Genomic DNA, 15263 nt, shown 5'->3' with positions numbered 1-15263 from the left:
ATAAAGAATGATTTAAGCACTAAAATTATAATTTATTTATTATTTATTTATTTATTTATTTATTTATTTATTTATTTGAGACAAAGTCTCACTGTCGCCCACACTGGAGTGCAGTGATGCAATCCTAGTTTACTGCAACCTCCGCTTCCCGGGTTCTAGCGATTCTCCTGCTTCAGTCTCCCCAGTAGCTGAGATTACAGGCGTGTGCCACCACGCCTGGCTAATTTTTTTATTTTTAGTAGAGAGAGGGTTTCACCATGTTGGCCAGTCTGGTCTCAAACTCCTGACCTCAAGTGATCCGGCCGCCTCAGCCTCCCAAAGTGCTGGGATTACAAGCGTGAGCCACTGCACCTGGCTAAAAACTATAATTTAAAAAAAAGAAAGTGCTTGCACTTTCCTGGGACCCATGCAGTCATCACCTTGTGGACAAGGCCAGGATGCCCTTCCAGAGACATGTAACTCAGTCACCTTCATCACTCTAGCCAACAGCCAGCACTCACTCCGGATATGTGAGTGATGCATACTACACCAAGCATTTCTATTAATGCAAAATCATTAGGGAAACTCAGAATGTTAGAAAGAAGAAGACATGTCACCCATAATTATACTACCTAAATATAACTACTATAAGCTTTTTTAGTATTTTTATTTCCAATTTTTTTTTTTAAGTTTTTTGAGACGAAGTTTCACTCTTGTTGCTCAGCCTGGAATGCAATGGTGTAACCTCAGCTCACTGCAACCTCCGCCTCCTGGGTTCAAGCGATTCTCCTACCTCAGCCTCCCAACTAGCCGGGATTACAGGCGCCCACCACCATACCCGGCTAATTTTTTGTATTTTTAGTAAAGACAGGGTTTCACCATGTTGGCCAGGCTGGTCTCGAACTCCTGACCTCAAGTGATCTGCCCGCCTCAGCCTCCCAAAGTGCTGGGATTACAAGTGTAAGCCACGGAGCCTGGTCTATTCCCAATCTTTTTATCTGCCCAGATTTCTCTATATGGTTATAATTAATACATATGGACAGTTTTGCAGCCCGCTTTTTAATTTGTATTAAACAAGTATATTTTCGGCCAGGCACAGTGGCTCACACCTATAATCCCAGCACTTTGGGAGGCCGAAGCAGGCGGGTCACTTGAGGTCAAGAGTTCAAGACCAGCCTGGTCAACATAGCGAAACCCCGTCTCCTAAAAATACAAAAACTAGCCAAGTGTTGTGGCATGTGCCTGTAATCTCAGCTACTCGGGAGGCTGAGGCAGGAGAATTGCTTGAATCCAGGAGAAGGAAGTTGCAGTGAGCCAAGATCGTGCCACTGTACTCTAGCCTGGACGACAGATCAAGACTCTGTCTCTATTTTAAAAAAAAAAAAAAAAAAAAAAACGTGTATTTTCGTATATGTTACCATGTTTAATGGCTGGGTAATAGTCCATTTGATCTGGCAAATGAACTATAATTCCTTTGCTGTTGTTGAAAAATTAGGTATATGATGTAATCAACCTTTAAAAGTAGGCATCCCAGTCAGAGCAGACCTGGGGACCTGTGCGCCCTGCACCCAGTTAACTGCTGAAGGGGTTGGCTCAGGCTACCAGCCCCTTTGGTGAGAACTCTGCCTGGGGCTCTGCTGATGGTTCTGAATCATGGAGGTGAAGAAGACTTCTCTAGCTAGGTGACGTTCTTGTTGAAAATCATAGGCTACCTCAATCGGCTCTTCCTACAAACTGTCTTTAAGAGAGGTGCCTGCTCGCACTGATCCAGGAGCTAGGGCGTAGCAGCTTCCATGGATAGGGAGATGGGCCCTCTTGTGACCTTTGTGTGGAAGGCAGTGTTGACTATGCTTCTGCACTGGCAGGCATCGCCTTCCACAATGAAGGGCGCTGGTTGAATGATCCAGCCACAAGACCCTTGTGGTGTTGAGATGGACCTACTACCTCAGAAGAGTGGCTCCCACAGCACTGGCAACAGCACTTGACATGGGGTTGTCCAACTGGAGCTTCACAATAACCAAATCTTTAGCTGTCCTCTTCATCTTCAATCTTCTCTCTGATCTTCAAGCTGGAGGAGTTGCAATGGCACTGGTCCTTGTGATCCTCCTCATCGCCGGGGGTCTCTTCATGTTCACCTTCAAGTCCACACAGCCCAATGTGGAGGGCTTCACCTTGGTGCTGGAGACCTTGCTCATTGGTGGCATTCGCTGAACCCTCACCCAGACATTCCAGCAGAAGGCTGATCTTGGCTTCCAGGACCCCATCGACAGCATGTTCCACCTGCAACCACTCATGTTTCTGGGGCTCTTCCCTCTCTTTGCTGTATGTGAAAGTCACCATTTGTCCACGTCGGGGGAAATCTTTCATTTCCAGGACACAAGGCTGCTCCTGGGGCACTTAGGAGCCTCTTTCTTGGTGGGCTTCTCACCTTCAGTTTGGACTTCTCTGAGTTCCTCCTGATCTCCAGACCCTCCAGCCTCACTGCCTCCATTGCTGGCATTTGGAAGGAAGTCGGCACTTTGCTGGGTGATCAGATCAGCCACCTGAACTGGCTGGAATTCCTGCTCTGCCTCTCAGGAATATCCTTAAAGCCCTGCACTCCAGAGGTGATGACAGCTCTGAACCCTTGAAGAGGCTAGGCTCCAGTTCCCACCTGGAGCCACTGCTCTGAAGCAGCCAGCAGGAGTAAGATGACAATGCTGAGGAGGAGTACTTTTTGGCCCAGAGGCAGCAGTGACCAGCCAAGGGGAGCAGCTTGAAAGCAGGCCACTCTCAACTAACACTTGGCAGTAGCTCAGGGGACCTGGGTGGCTGGCTCTTCATGGCAGCTGGGAGCAGTGGACCGGGAGTCACCTGGGCATGACCATGTGGTGTGGCCAGGTCAGGGACTTGTAGCTTCCGCCCCTCCCTTTGGAACATGGTCAAACAGAGAGGGTGAGCACCAGGCCAGCTTGGGACCTGGCCAGAACTGGGCCCAAGCTGTGCTAGAATCGCAGCAGCAGACGGGAGTGGGCTGGTTCTTCTCAACTATTTCCCAGACTCTGACAGCCAAGACTCATTTCTGAGGGGGACTGGGTTTGGACTGCAGAGCAATTGGGAAGGGGACCTGGAGAGGCTGGGGCCCTCATCACCTGGGCAGCGTCTTTTCTCAGATAGCAAATTTATTTATACTTTGGAAATAAATGGTTCACAGTCCAGAGAAAATGAACAAAAAATCCTTCATAAGCATAAAGGTCTCTCCAACTTTAGGATTATTCCATATAACATTCTCATGAAGCAGAGCAATTGGATCAAAAGGTGTGAATATCATTGAGGACCAATACACATTACCAACCCACACAAAGGCTTTCCTACCAGTTTACACACCCATCAACATTGTCTGAGTGGTCATTTCACCAAAGCCTCAAAGGTCCCATGGGTTTCTGTAGTTGTTCATTTTGTTTTGTTTTCTATCTTTTTTAATTTGGGTGAGAAATTAATTCTGGTTTTCATTTTAATTATTTCTTCAATAATTAATAAGGTGAAAGTGTTAGAAAGTCACATTTTCCAGTGCCTATCAGAGCACTAGGCTAGTTGATTTAAGTTGTGTTAAAATAACTTTCTTCATATCCACACAATAGCTGCTTCTAAATTTCCATGTAGTGTCTAGAAATAGCTATCTGTTTGAATTTGTGTTTGCACAGCAATTTCAAAATATTGAGAAGATGTCAGTTGTCTATATTTAAGAATAAGCACATCCAGCGAAGATTATTCGGGGGAGACCTAAACTCCCAAGCTACCCATTGGTATTGCCAGGAAATCCACACCACAATATTGCTGCAATTTACAGATGAGTACCCTAAGCCTTGGAGGTTTTAAGAAACTTGCCCGGCTGGGCGTGGTGGCTCACGATTTTAATCTCAGCACTTTGGGAGGCAGAGGCGGGAGGATCACTTGAGCCCAAGAGTTCAAGACCAACCTGGGCAACATGGTGAAACTCTGTCTCTACAAAAAAATACAAAAATTAGCCAGGTGTGGTGCATGCACCTGTAGTCCCAGCTACTAACTAGGGAGGCTGAGGCAGGTCCATCCCCTGAGCCTAGGAGGTCAAGGCTGCAGTGAGCCATGATCACACCAATGCACTCCAGCCTGGGCAACAGAATGAGATCCTGTCTCAAAAAAAAAAAAAAGAAGAAGAAGAAGAAGAAGGAAGAAAAAAAAAAAAAAGAAAACAGAAACTTACTCAAGAGTCCCATAGATATATAAACCTCAGAGAATGTAAATAGACAATCAGGGCAGAGTGGATGGGGGTCCTCAGTTCACAGAACAAAAATCAAACTAAGAATGACATAACATCGTTACAAGATCTTTCTGGTACATCTCAAATTCAACCACTTCTTATATCTCTGCTGCTGCTACCCCACCCAAAGCACATCCTCGCTGGATTACCACAGTAGTCTGCAAACTAGTTTCCAAGACCATCCATACTCCTCTACAGCTTACGTTCTACATGTCTCCTAAAGATGTTAGTAATCTTTTTTTTTTTTTTTTTTTTTTTGAGACGGAGTCTCACTCTGGCCTAGGTTGGAGTGCAGTGGCACAATCTCGGCTCACTGCAACCTCTGCCTCCTGGGCCCAATCAATTCTTCTGCCTCAGCCTTCTGAGTAGCTAGGACTACAGGCTTGTACCACCATGCCTGGCTCTTTTTTTTTTTTTTTTTTTTTTTGTATTTTTGGTAGAGACAGGGTTTCACTGTGTTGGCCAGGCTGGTCCCGAATTCCTGACTTCAGGTGACCCACCCACCTCAGCCTCCCAAAGTGCTGGGATTACAGACATAAACCACCGTACCCGGCTGCAATCTTCTTTTTCCTTTTATTCATTTGGCAGCAAAGGGAACTTGTATAGGTGACTCTGGTCACTCTGGTGACTCTGGTCAGCTTCCTCTGACATCTTGTAGTTCCTCCCCGCTCCCAGTGGAAAAAAAGAACCGTAAGTACATGAGCCCAAGCTGACGCATTCCTCACCTGTAGGACTTGGGCTTTGCCCATGCCTGGGTAGGAAGAGCAGCCAGACCATCATCTCGGCCACCTGAAACAGTCTTCCCTCATTCTCCCTGCTCAATTTCCAGCCTGCCAGATGGAGGGGGGTGTTGAGTACCTGCTATGGGACAAACACCATGCCAGATAATAGGTTCAAGACCGTGAACAAGACACAAAAGATTCTAGAATTTTGGCACTTACTTTCTAGCAAGGAATACTGACAAAAGTAAATAAACAAAGAAAATTTATGCAGTGTGATAAGTACTACGAAGAAAGTGGAGTATGAAATTAGCCTAGAAAGTAATAGGGAAGGCCATCAACTGACTTAGATAGGGTGATTGACAAAGGTCTCCCCGGGAAAATGACATTTAAACTGAGACTCAAAGGAAGAGAAGGAGGGATGGGGTTGGGATTGTGGGGAGGCTGAAAGAGAACAGTAAGTTCAAAGACCCTGAGGTGGAATAAAAATGGGCAAGCTCAGTGATCTGAAAGATCAGAATGTTCTTGGTGCACAGTGAGCAAAGGGAAGTTTGATATGAAACGTCCCTGAGATGTAAGCAGGAGTCCAATCACATAAGGCCTTAGAGACTATGATAAGGAGTTTGGACTTCATTCAAGGTACAATGGAAAGGCATAAGAAGAGTTAATGAAGAGAAGAATATTAATCAACTATCCCTTGATGTTTTATGAGAAATTGATTGGAATATTCATGAGTGGTGGTGGGAAGACCAGGTAGGAGCCTGTGGCTCTGATCAGGTGAAAGTTAATGGTGGCTGGGACTGGGCTGGTGGCCATGAAGATGGAAGGAATTGGAGGGCTCTCAAGATACATTTTAGAGGTAGAATCAAAAGAAATTGCTAAAAAGGAAAACCCACATTCACCAAATACTAATAGATTTGTTTGTGTCTTTAACAGTTAAAAAATCACTAAACACCTCTAGATCAAAATGGCAAAAAAAGAAAAAGAAAGAAATGTAAAGACTATTCTAGAAAGAAATATTGGTCAGGCGCAGTGACTCATGCCTGTAATCCCAGCACTTTGGGAGACTGAGGTGGGCAGATCACAAGGTCAGGAGTTCGAGACCAGCCTGGCCAAAATAGTGAAATCCTGTCTCTACTGAAAATACAAAAAAAATTAGCCGGGCATGGTGGTGGGTGCCTGTAATCCCACCTACTTGGGAGGCTGAGGCAAGCAGAATCGCTTGAACCTGGGAGGTGGAGGTTGCAGTGAGCTGAGATGGTGACACTGAACTCTAGCCCAGGTGACAGTGCAAGATTCTGTCTCAAAAAAAAAAGAAAAAGAAAGAAAAGTTATACTGCCATTTGTGATTTAAATTTTAAGAAATCATTCTGAAGGACTTCGATGAAACAGGCACTTATAATTGGATGGCTGATGACTCACAACATGCATAATCATTAAAAAATAAACTTTTTGGCCGGGCTTGGTGGCTCACACCTGTAATTCCAGCACTTTGGGAGGCTGAGGTGGGTGGATGGCCTGAGGTCAGGAGTTCGAGACCAGCCAGGCCAACATGGTGAAACCTCGTCTCTACTAAAAAAACACAGAAATTGGCCGGGCGCGGTGGCTCAAGCCTGTAATCCCAGCACTTTGGGAGGCCGAGAAGGGCGGATCACGAGGTCAGGAGATCGAGACCATCGTGGCTAACACGGTGAAACCCTGTCTCTACTAAAAAAAAAATACAAAAAACTAGCCAGGCGAGGTGGCAGGCGCCTGTAGTCCCAGCTACTCGGGAGGCTGAGGCAGGAGAATGGCGTAAGCCCGGGAGGTGGAGCTTGCAGTGAGCTGAGATCCGGCCACTGCACTCCAGCCTGGGCTACAGAGCGAGACTCCGTCTCAAAAAAAAAAAAAAAAAAAAAAAAAACACAGAAATTATCCAGGTGTGGTGGCGGACACTTGTAATCCCAGCTACTCAGGAGGCTGAGGCAGGAGAATCGCTTGAACTCTGGAGATGGAGGTTGCTGTGAGCGGAGATTGCACCATTGCACTCCAGCTTGGGTGACAAAAGCAAGAGACTTCATCTCAAAAAAAATAAAATTAAAATAAATAAATACGTACATAAATAAACTTTTTTTAAAAAATCAAGCATGACTCCAAGGTTTCTGGTTGAATAATGAGTTGGTTGACATTGCCCTTTACTGAGATAAGGACAACTGTGCAGGGAAATAAGGTAAAGGTTGTGCACAGGGATTAAGAATTCAACTCTAGACATGTTAACTTTGAGGTGGGCTTAGTCTTCTTGACTCTGGATAAGGTAAACACATGATGGTTCTTTATAAAAATAATAAATGTGACTTAAGTTGATGCAACAACAAATTAAGCACTAATGACAGTGGAGAACAATCTGTAAAAGACCTTCCAAAAGTGAAAGCACCCAAAACTGCTGTGTTTCTCAGATAATTTATTTGAAACTTGCAAATAATAACACTATGAGATAGGTACAGGATTATTGCTCTTTTATTGTAGATGAGTAAACAGAGAGTAGAAATTTTAAAAACTCATCCAAAAAATACACACCTAATAAGGGGAGAAATTGGGATTATATAAATTGTAACAATCTATGGTACATGTAGGAAAAGATTATTTTTCTAAGACCTTGTGCCAGACAGTACGTTAGTCTCCCAGTTCCAAACTGGTCCTTGCCAGGGCTGGGACTCTGCATAACATTTCTGCTTTGCCAGCTGCTCTCTGCTAGGCTCTGCCAGTAGGGGGAGCTAGATAGAGACTGTAAGTCGGGGGGAAGGGAAAATAGACTTGCTGCTCCCCATCTGCTTCCTACATCTTGACTGCAGCAGTTCCTTGCAGCAGGGGATGGCGCGCTCTCCCCCTGAGGTCTGGGTCCCAGTCCCTTCCTCGATGTTTCTAAGTTTTAATAATTCCAGCCTCTTCCTTTGCTCACTCAGCCTTCCTTTGCTACCCTAGAGTTCTCTTTTGAGTCTTTCCTAGATCAAGATCCTTTATATTAATTTTTGTTTAAGTGACTGATGTGGTTTCTGTTTCCTGACTGACCCATGGCAGATATAGGCCTAAAAAATGAAAATTCCCAGCCACTGTCACTTATATACAAATGCTAAATCCTAAATGCAATTTTAGTAAACTCAGCAGCAAAACAGTTGAGGCTCATGACATGGATCATCCTGGTGAAGCAGGCCTAATTTAATATGTTAAATTAATGAAATTTAACATATTATTATGCAAGACACAGTCAGGAACAGGGGAGAGAATTATGACCTAAATTAAAGTCCTGTCCTTCACGGAGCTTCAGGGAAGCCAGATATTTCTTGAACAGTCACACAAACACATGCTCTGTGAGAGCTATTTATTTATTTATTTATTTTATATATATTTTTTTTGAGGTAGAGTCTCCCTTTGTCACCCAGGCTGGAGTGCAGTGGCACGATCTCGGCTCACTGCAACCTCTGCCTCCCGGGTTCAAGCGCTTCTCCTGCCTCAACCTCCCGAGGAGCTGGGATTACAGACACGTGCCACCATGCCCGGCTAATTTTTGTATTTTTAGTAGAAACGGGGTTTCGCCATGTCAGCCAGGCTGGTCTTGAACTCCTGACCTCAGGTGATCCGCCCGCCTTGGCCTCCCAAAGTGCTGGGATTACAGGCATGAGCCACCAGGCTCGGCAATTTATATATATATATATACATATATATATATATACACACACACATATATATATATATACACACATATATATATATATATATATAATATTTTTAGACAGCGTCTTGCTCTGTCATCCAGGCTAGAGTGCAGTGATGTGATCATGGCTCTACTGCAGCCTCCAGCTCCCAGGCTCAAGTGATCCTCTCACCTAAGCCTCCCAAGCAGCTAGGAGTACAGGCATATGCCACCACACCCAGCTAATCCATGAGAGTTTTTAATAGGGTATGTGACATGGTCAGGAAGGTCAAAGGTCAGAGAAGACTTCCCTGAAGAAGTGACACTTGGACAGGTATTTGAAGGACACATAAATAGCTATTCAGGCAAAGAGACAAGAGAAGAGCATGTGCAAAAGTCATGTACTACGCTGGGCACAGTGGCTCACACCTGTAATCCCAGCACTTTGGGAGGCCAAGGTGGGCAGATCGCTTGAGGTCAGGAGTTCGAGACGAGCCTGGCCAACAGAGTGAAACCCCATCTCTACTAAAGATACAAAAATTAGCCGGGTGTGGTGACACGCACCTGTAGTCCCAGCTACTCAGGAGGCTGATGCAGGAGGATCACTTGAGTCTGGGAGGCAGAGGTTGCAGTGAGCCGAGACCTCACCACTGCACTCCAGCCTAGGTGACAGATCGAGACTCTGTCTGAAAGAAAGAAAGAAAGAAAGAAAGAAAGAAAGAAAGAAAGAAAGAAAGAAAGAAAGAAAGAAAGAAAGAAAGAAAGAAAGAAAGATCTCCACTGCAGTGTGCTCATCCGGGGTGCTTTTAAACATCTCACACTGCACAGCAGGCTAATTATGTCAAAATCTGGGGGGAAGACTCAAGCATCAGCATTTTTTAAAATTCCTCAGGTAATTCCAATGGGTAGCCAAGGTTGAGAATTGACAGACTATTATTGTATTCAAAGTCCTATTCTAAATTCTAGTGGTGTTAAAATAAATAAATAAAGCATGCAATGTGTGCCTCAGCTGGGTGTGGTGGTTCACCACTGTAATCCCAGCACTTTGGGAGGCCGAGGCGGGAAGATCACTTGAGCCCAGGAGTTCGAGAGCAACCTGGGCAACATAGTGAGACTGCCATCTCTAGTTTTAAAAGTAAATATTCCTTTTGGTAGGAGATAGCTTAAATAAATAAATAAATACATAACATATTTTTTAAAAGAAAAAAAATGTGGGCCTATATACGGAGTTACTTCACTTATTAATAACATGCTATTTTTACATAAAGTAATTTTTCCTTGAGCATTTTAGTCTTCTCAAACAATTAAAGATGAACAGGTTGGTTAGACATTTAAATTTTTTTGAACCTTATTAATTACCCACTTCAACAGAACTAATGGACTTAAGATGCAAATGAAAACTGCAAGTTCAAAGCTATCAAAAAATTAATGATTGAACCTTTCTGTTGTTGCAGAAAGATGATTATTTGATAACACTCATGGTTATTTCAGAACCAAAGGAGATGCCTGTTATAAAGAAAGATTCTAATCTCCAGTCCCTTCATCTAGAATTTTAAAATTGTAGTCACTTTTTGGAAGAAGTTTTTATTGTGAAATAATTTCAAACTTGCAGAAAAGTTGCAAGAATAGTACAAAGAATTTCCATATACCCCCTTCACCCAAACTTATCAATTGTTAACATTTTACCATTCTCTAGATAGACAGATGATAGACGAATGTAGATAGCTACAGTTTTGATTTATAAGAGAGTAAGTTTATCAAGTCCCTTTACCCCCTAAATACTTCAGAGTGTACGTCCCAAAAACAAGAACATTCTCTGACATAATCACAGTTCAATCACAAGAATTTGGAAATTTAATGGTGCGATAACACTATTATCCAATCTACAGCTCATATTCAAAATTTTTAATTATATCCATAATGTCCTTTCTAGCACTTTCTCCCAGTCCGGGATCTAATCCACAAATACACATGGCATATATCATGTCATGGCTCTTTGATCTCCTTTCATCTGAAAAGGTTCTGTTAATATGTTGCAGAAAATCCTTCAGCCTGGGTTTGCGTGATGTTTTCTCAAGAGTAGATTGACCTACCCTTTTTTTTTTTTTTTTTTAAGACAGAGTCTCGCTCCGTCGCTTAGGCTGGAGTGCAGTGGCACGATTTTGGCTCACTGCAAACGCCGCCTCCCAGGTTCAAGCGATTATCCTGCCTCAGCCTCCTGAGTAGCTGGGATTACAGGCACCCGCCACCACGCCCAGCTAATGTTTGTACTTTTAGTAGAGACAGGTTTTCGCCATGTTGGCCAGGCTGGCACATTTTTTTTTTTAGGCAGAGTCTCGCCTCCCTCTGTCGCCCAGGCTGGAGTGCAATGGCACAATAACGGCTGAATACAACCTCTGCTCCCGGGCTCAAGCAATTCTCGTGCCTCAGCCTCTCCAGTAGCTGGGATTACAGGCACCCACACCCACGCCTGGCTAATTTTTTGTATTTTTAGAAGAGACAGGGTTTCATCATGTTGGTCAGTCTGGTCTGGAACTCCTGACCTCAAGTGATCTGCCCACCTCGGCTCCCAAAGTGCTGGGATTACAGGCATGAGCCACTGCGCCCGGCCGAGTTATACATTTTTGGATGGGGATACCACATAAGAGATGATGTGTTCTTCTCGGGGAACCACATCAGAAAGTTCATGACGTCAACTTGCCCCATTGCTGGTGATGTTTGCTTTGATCACTTGGCTAAGACGCTGTCTAGTGTCTGTCAGGTGATCATGATAAGGTTACTAATTTCCCTTTGTGATGTCATCTGTGGGGATCTACCTGCAGGGTCCAGACTAGGCTGAGGTGAGTGAGGCTTAGGGATGTAAGCAGTACTCCAGGACCTGATGGGGAGATCCTAGTCTCCCTTTTTAAAGACACCTTGTCACATAATCTGTTCACCTACCGTCTCTTATCACGTTTAGGAGGAAATCTTGCAAAAATAAAATTATACTATCAAAATTTTAACAGGAAATTTAAATCAAATCAAGGCATCAAATTTGGCATAAATGAGAAGAAAAGAGAAAGCAGGAAGAGCAATCCAGGTGGGTGGGGATCAAATAACAAAAGCAAAGCAAGCAGGACAGGGCAGGATCTGCTGGGCAAACTCGGAGCAGAGAGTAGTGGTTGGGATGACCGTGAAGGCCTCGTAACTGGGGCCCCTAAGTCCGTCCTTGTCTCCCTACAGTCTCTCTCAGCATAGAAAGCCAAGTGATCCTTTAAAATTCGAAGTTGCACTTGGAAAGAAAGGCTAATGGCTCACAGGGTCCTGCCTGAGCCACCCACACCCACGTTGGGGACCTCTTCGCCCACTGATTGCCATAGCTCAATGACCTTGCAGTGCAGACCTGCTCTGCTCCAGTCCTGCAAGAATAGAACAAGCCCACCCACCTCGCCTCGCCTCCCCTGCCTCGGGGACTTTGCGCTATCTCCCTGGGCCTGGGACATTGTGTCCCCAGATAGCTACGTGGCTCCCTCCCTCTCCTCCTTCAGATTTCTGCTCAACCTTCTCAGCAAGACCTTCTCTGACCAACCCCCACAAAATCCTCCCTGCTACCTCCCTACCTCCCTTCTTTGCTTTACTTTTCTCCAGGGCACTTATAATCAGCCAACAGACAAATGGGGTTCTTTGCTTCGTCTTTGACATCCCACTAGAATGCAAACTCCACAAGGCGAGGAAGTTTTGTGTCTTGCTCACTTCTGGATTCCCAGCGCCTAGAACATGCCTGGTGCATAAGAGCTCAGTAAATGTGTGTGTCTTTGTGTGTGTCTTTGTGTGTGTGTGTGTGTGTGAGTGTGTGTGTGTGTGAGAGAGAGAGACTGAGACAGAGAGAGATAGAGAGAGAAAACGAAGGAAAGGGAGATCAGATAAGGTTGAGAGGTAGGTTGGAACTAGATTTTATTGGTTGTCTAACACAATGGATTTACCATGAAGATAATGAAGCTTAAGGAAAGGTCCTAGCAATGTGCACATGCACATGGCCATGTGTTTAAATTTGCAAAAGTAGGCTAGGTTCGGTAGCTCATGCCTGTAATCCCAGCACTATGGGAGGCCAAGGCTGGAGGCTCACTTGAGCCTAGGTGTTCGAAACCAGCCTGAGCAACATAGTGAAACTCCATCACTATAAATAATACAAAAATTAGCTGGGCATGGTGGCACGCACCTGTAGTCCCACCTACTTGGGAGGCTGAAGCGGGAGCATTGCTGAGCTCAGGAGATTGAGGCTGCAGTAAGGCGAGCTTGCACCGCTGCATTCCAGCCTGGGAGACAGAGTGAGACCCTGTCTCAAAAATAAAATAAAATAAATTTGTAAAAGTAAAATGCTTAAGCTGCAATCAGTTAGAAACACTGTCTCCATTCCAACTTCCCCTCCATCTCAATATATGCACAGAGCATGGTGCTAAGCTGGAGCTTTTTCCCAGAGTTCTCAGCTCTATGTGATTCCAGGTTAGCACTGGCCACTAGAGACATTCTGTAGGCGATGCGGAGGGTAGATGTACACCAGCGGCCATATTTTTGAAGCTCTGAAGGTTAGTCTGGGGGTGTAGCACTGTGGCAGCTTGCAGGCAGTGTCACTGATCTGATCCCTCACTTAGGCAACACTGGGCAGCTCCTTCAGCGACTTCAAAGCCTGGGTCAAATGCATGTGTAGTTCCATGGCAAAGAGTACCAGCTTATCGTGCAGGCCACACACGACACCATGACAAGAGGTGGTGAGAGGTTGGACACGTGTTCCAGTTTGTCCCCAAGCATTCCAATTGTTATCCACATGTAGTTCTCCTTCCTAAATGCCGGCCTGGCTGATCTACAGCAACTTCAGGCTCAACAATAAACACGGAGGTGACAGCTTACACATATTCTTCCCCTGGACCCCACAGTGGCATAGGATCGAATCCCTATAATGAATCCCTTATTTTAGATCTCTGGCAGTTCTGCTTGTCAGATCGATCCCTGACTGATACACTTCCCACTATGCTCAGTGACATTAGAGTGGCTACAGGCATTTTGGGGATCTAGCTAGGGGAAGTTGAGTTGGAGATATATTTGGCTAGGGTTTAGAGAAACATACATGTTTGACGGTCATTTCCATGAATGGTTAAGTCATGCATTAGCCATCCAAATAAGGAATAGCTCTCAGGAATGCTCCTACACCCCACTGCCAGAGGACATATCACAATATGATCATGTCCGAGGGCACCTGGCACCAGATGTGGGTAGTGGACAAAAAACAAGGCTTATGGTCAGGTGCAGTGGCTCATGCCTGTAATCCCAGCACTTTGGAAGGCTGAGGCGGGCAGATCACCTGAGGTCAGGAGTTTGAAACCAGCCTGGCCAACATGGTGAAACCCCGTCTTTACTAAAACTACAAAAATTAGCCAGGCTTGGTGGCGTGCTTCCGTAATCCCAGCTATTCAAGAGGCTGAGGCAGAGGAACCACTTGAACCTGGGAGGCGGAGGTTGCAGTGAGCTGAGATCGTGCCTCTGCACTCCAGTCTGAGCGGCAGAGCGAGACTCTGTCTCAAAAATAATAATAATAATAATAAGGCTTCAAACACACAAAGCCAGAAGCAAGTCTGGGGAAAGTTCTTCCAAGCATATTATGTGATTTTTCCAGATTTTGTGATGCTTCTGGTATTTGTCAGCTCTTTAACATTTGTAATGTGTCGTGATTTCTCATTCCAAATAATTATTCACTTTTGTATCTAATGTTATACTATGAAGTTTGTATTACTGCTCTTAAAGAGGGCCCCCAAACTGCATAAGCTTCAGCACCCATGAGATCATCTTCTCCTCTTAAATATCAAGCTGGAGAAACTGGAATCCACTCTGGAGCCAATCAGCAACCATCACAGGATTCTGGCAGAAGAATGGAATAATCAGATCTGTACCAAGCAGTGATGTGTTGGAGAAGGATCATATTGGCTCATGAGAGCTCATTGTGAAGTTTTCAGGAATTTTACGAGGTGACTAACGTCAGATCGGTAGCTTGAAATCAGCCACTGCAGGAGTATTTATACCACAGAAATTGGCAAGTGCTGCAAATCAGGCCTTCCCCCGCCACCAGAGAGCCAGCTGTTAAACATATAACAACACATCACTGGTATAATACCAGGTGATTCCCTTGGTCATAAATCTTCATGAGAAAATATCCCTGGAATGAATTTACTCTCAAGTGTAGCTGATAGAGATGGGGGTTAGGGAGGGAAGAAAAGGTAGAAGGCATCACAGAGAAGTTGCTTAAAAGCTTTGAGTACCTGAAGGAGAAAAATAAAGGAAAAGGATGGGAAACTCAAGAGAAACAAAATTGTACCCATCCCCCAACTTTGCCTAAGATGAATCCTGCTGATCTTCCATTCTACATGGGAGCACACTGCAGTGAAGTTTTTCGTTGTTGTTGTTGTTGTTGTTGTTTTGAGACAGAGTCTTCCTCTGTCGCCCAGGCTGGAGAGCAGTGGTGCAATCTTGGCTCACTATAACCTCTGCTTCCCAGGTTCGGGTGATTCTCCTGTCTCAGCCTCCCGAATAGCTGGGATCACAGGTGCACGCTACCACGCCTAGCAAATTTCTGTATTTGTAGTAG

At 44.8% G+C, this 15263-nt stretch overlaps 1 pseudogene; it reads left to right on the top strand.

Moving 5' to 3' along the window:
• Positions 1–406: 406 nt before the first annotated feature.
• Positions 407–2716, top strand: LOC112615141 (annotated as a pseudogene).
• The last annotated feature ends 12547 nt before the right edge of the window (positions 2717–15263 follow it).

Source organism: Theropithecus gelada, chromosome X, assembly GCF_003255815.1.
Source record: "Theropithecus gelada isolate Dixy chromosome X, Tgel_1.0, whole genome shotgun sequence".
Lineage (NCBI taxonomy): Eukaryota > Metazoa > Chordata > Mammalia > Primates > Cercopithecidae > Theropithecus > Theropithecus gelada.
The sequence above is the reverse complement of the archived record's forward strand: the minus strand, read 5'-3'. Positions and strand labels throughout refer to the sequence as shown.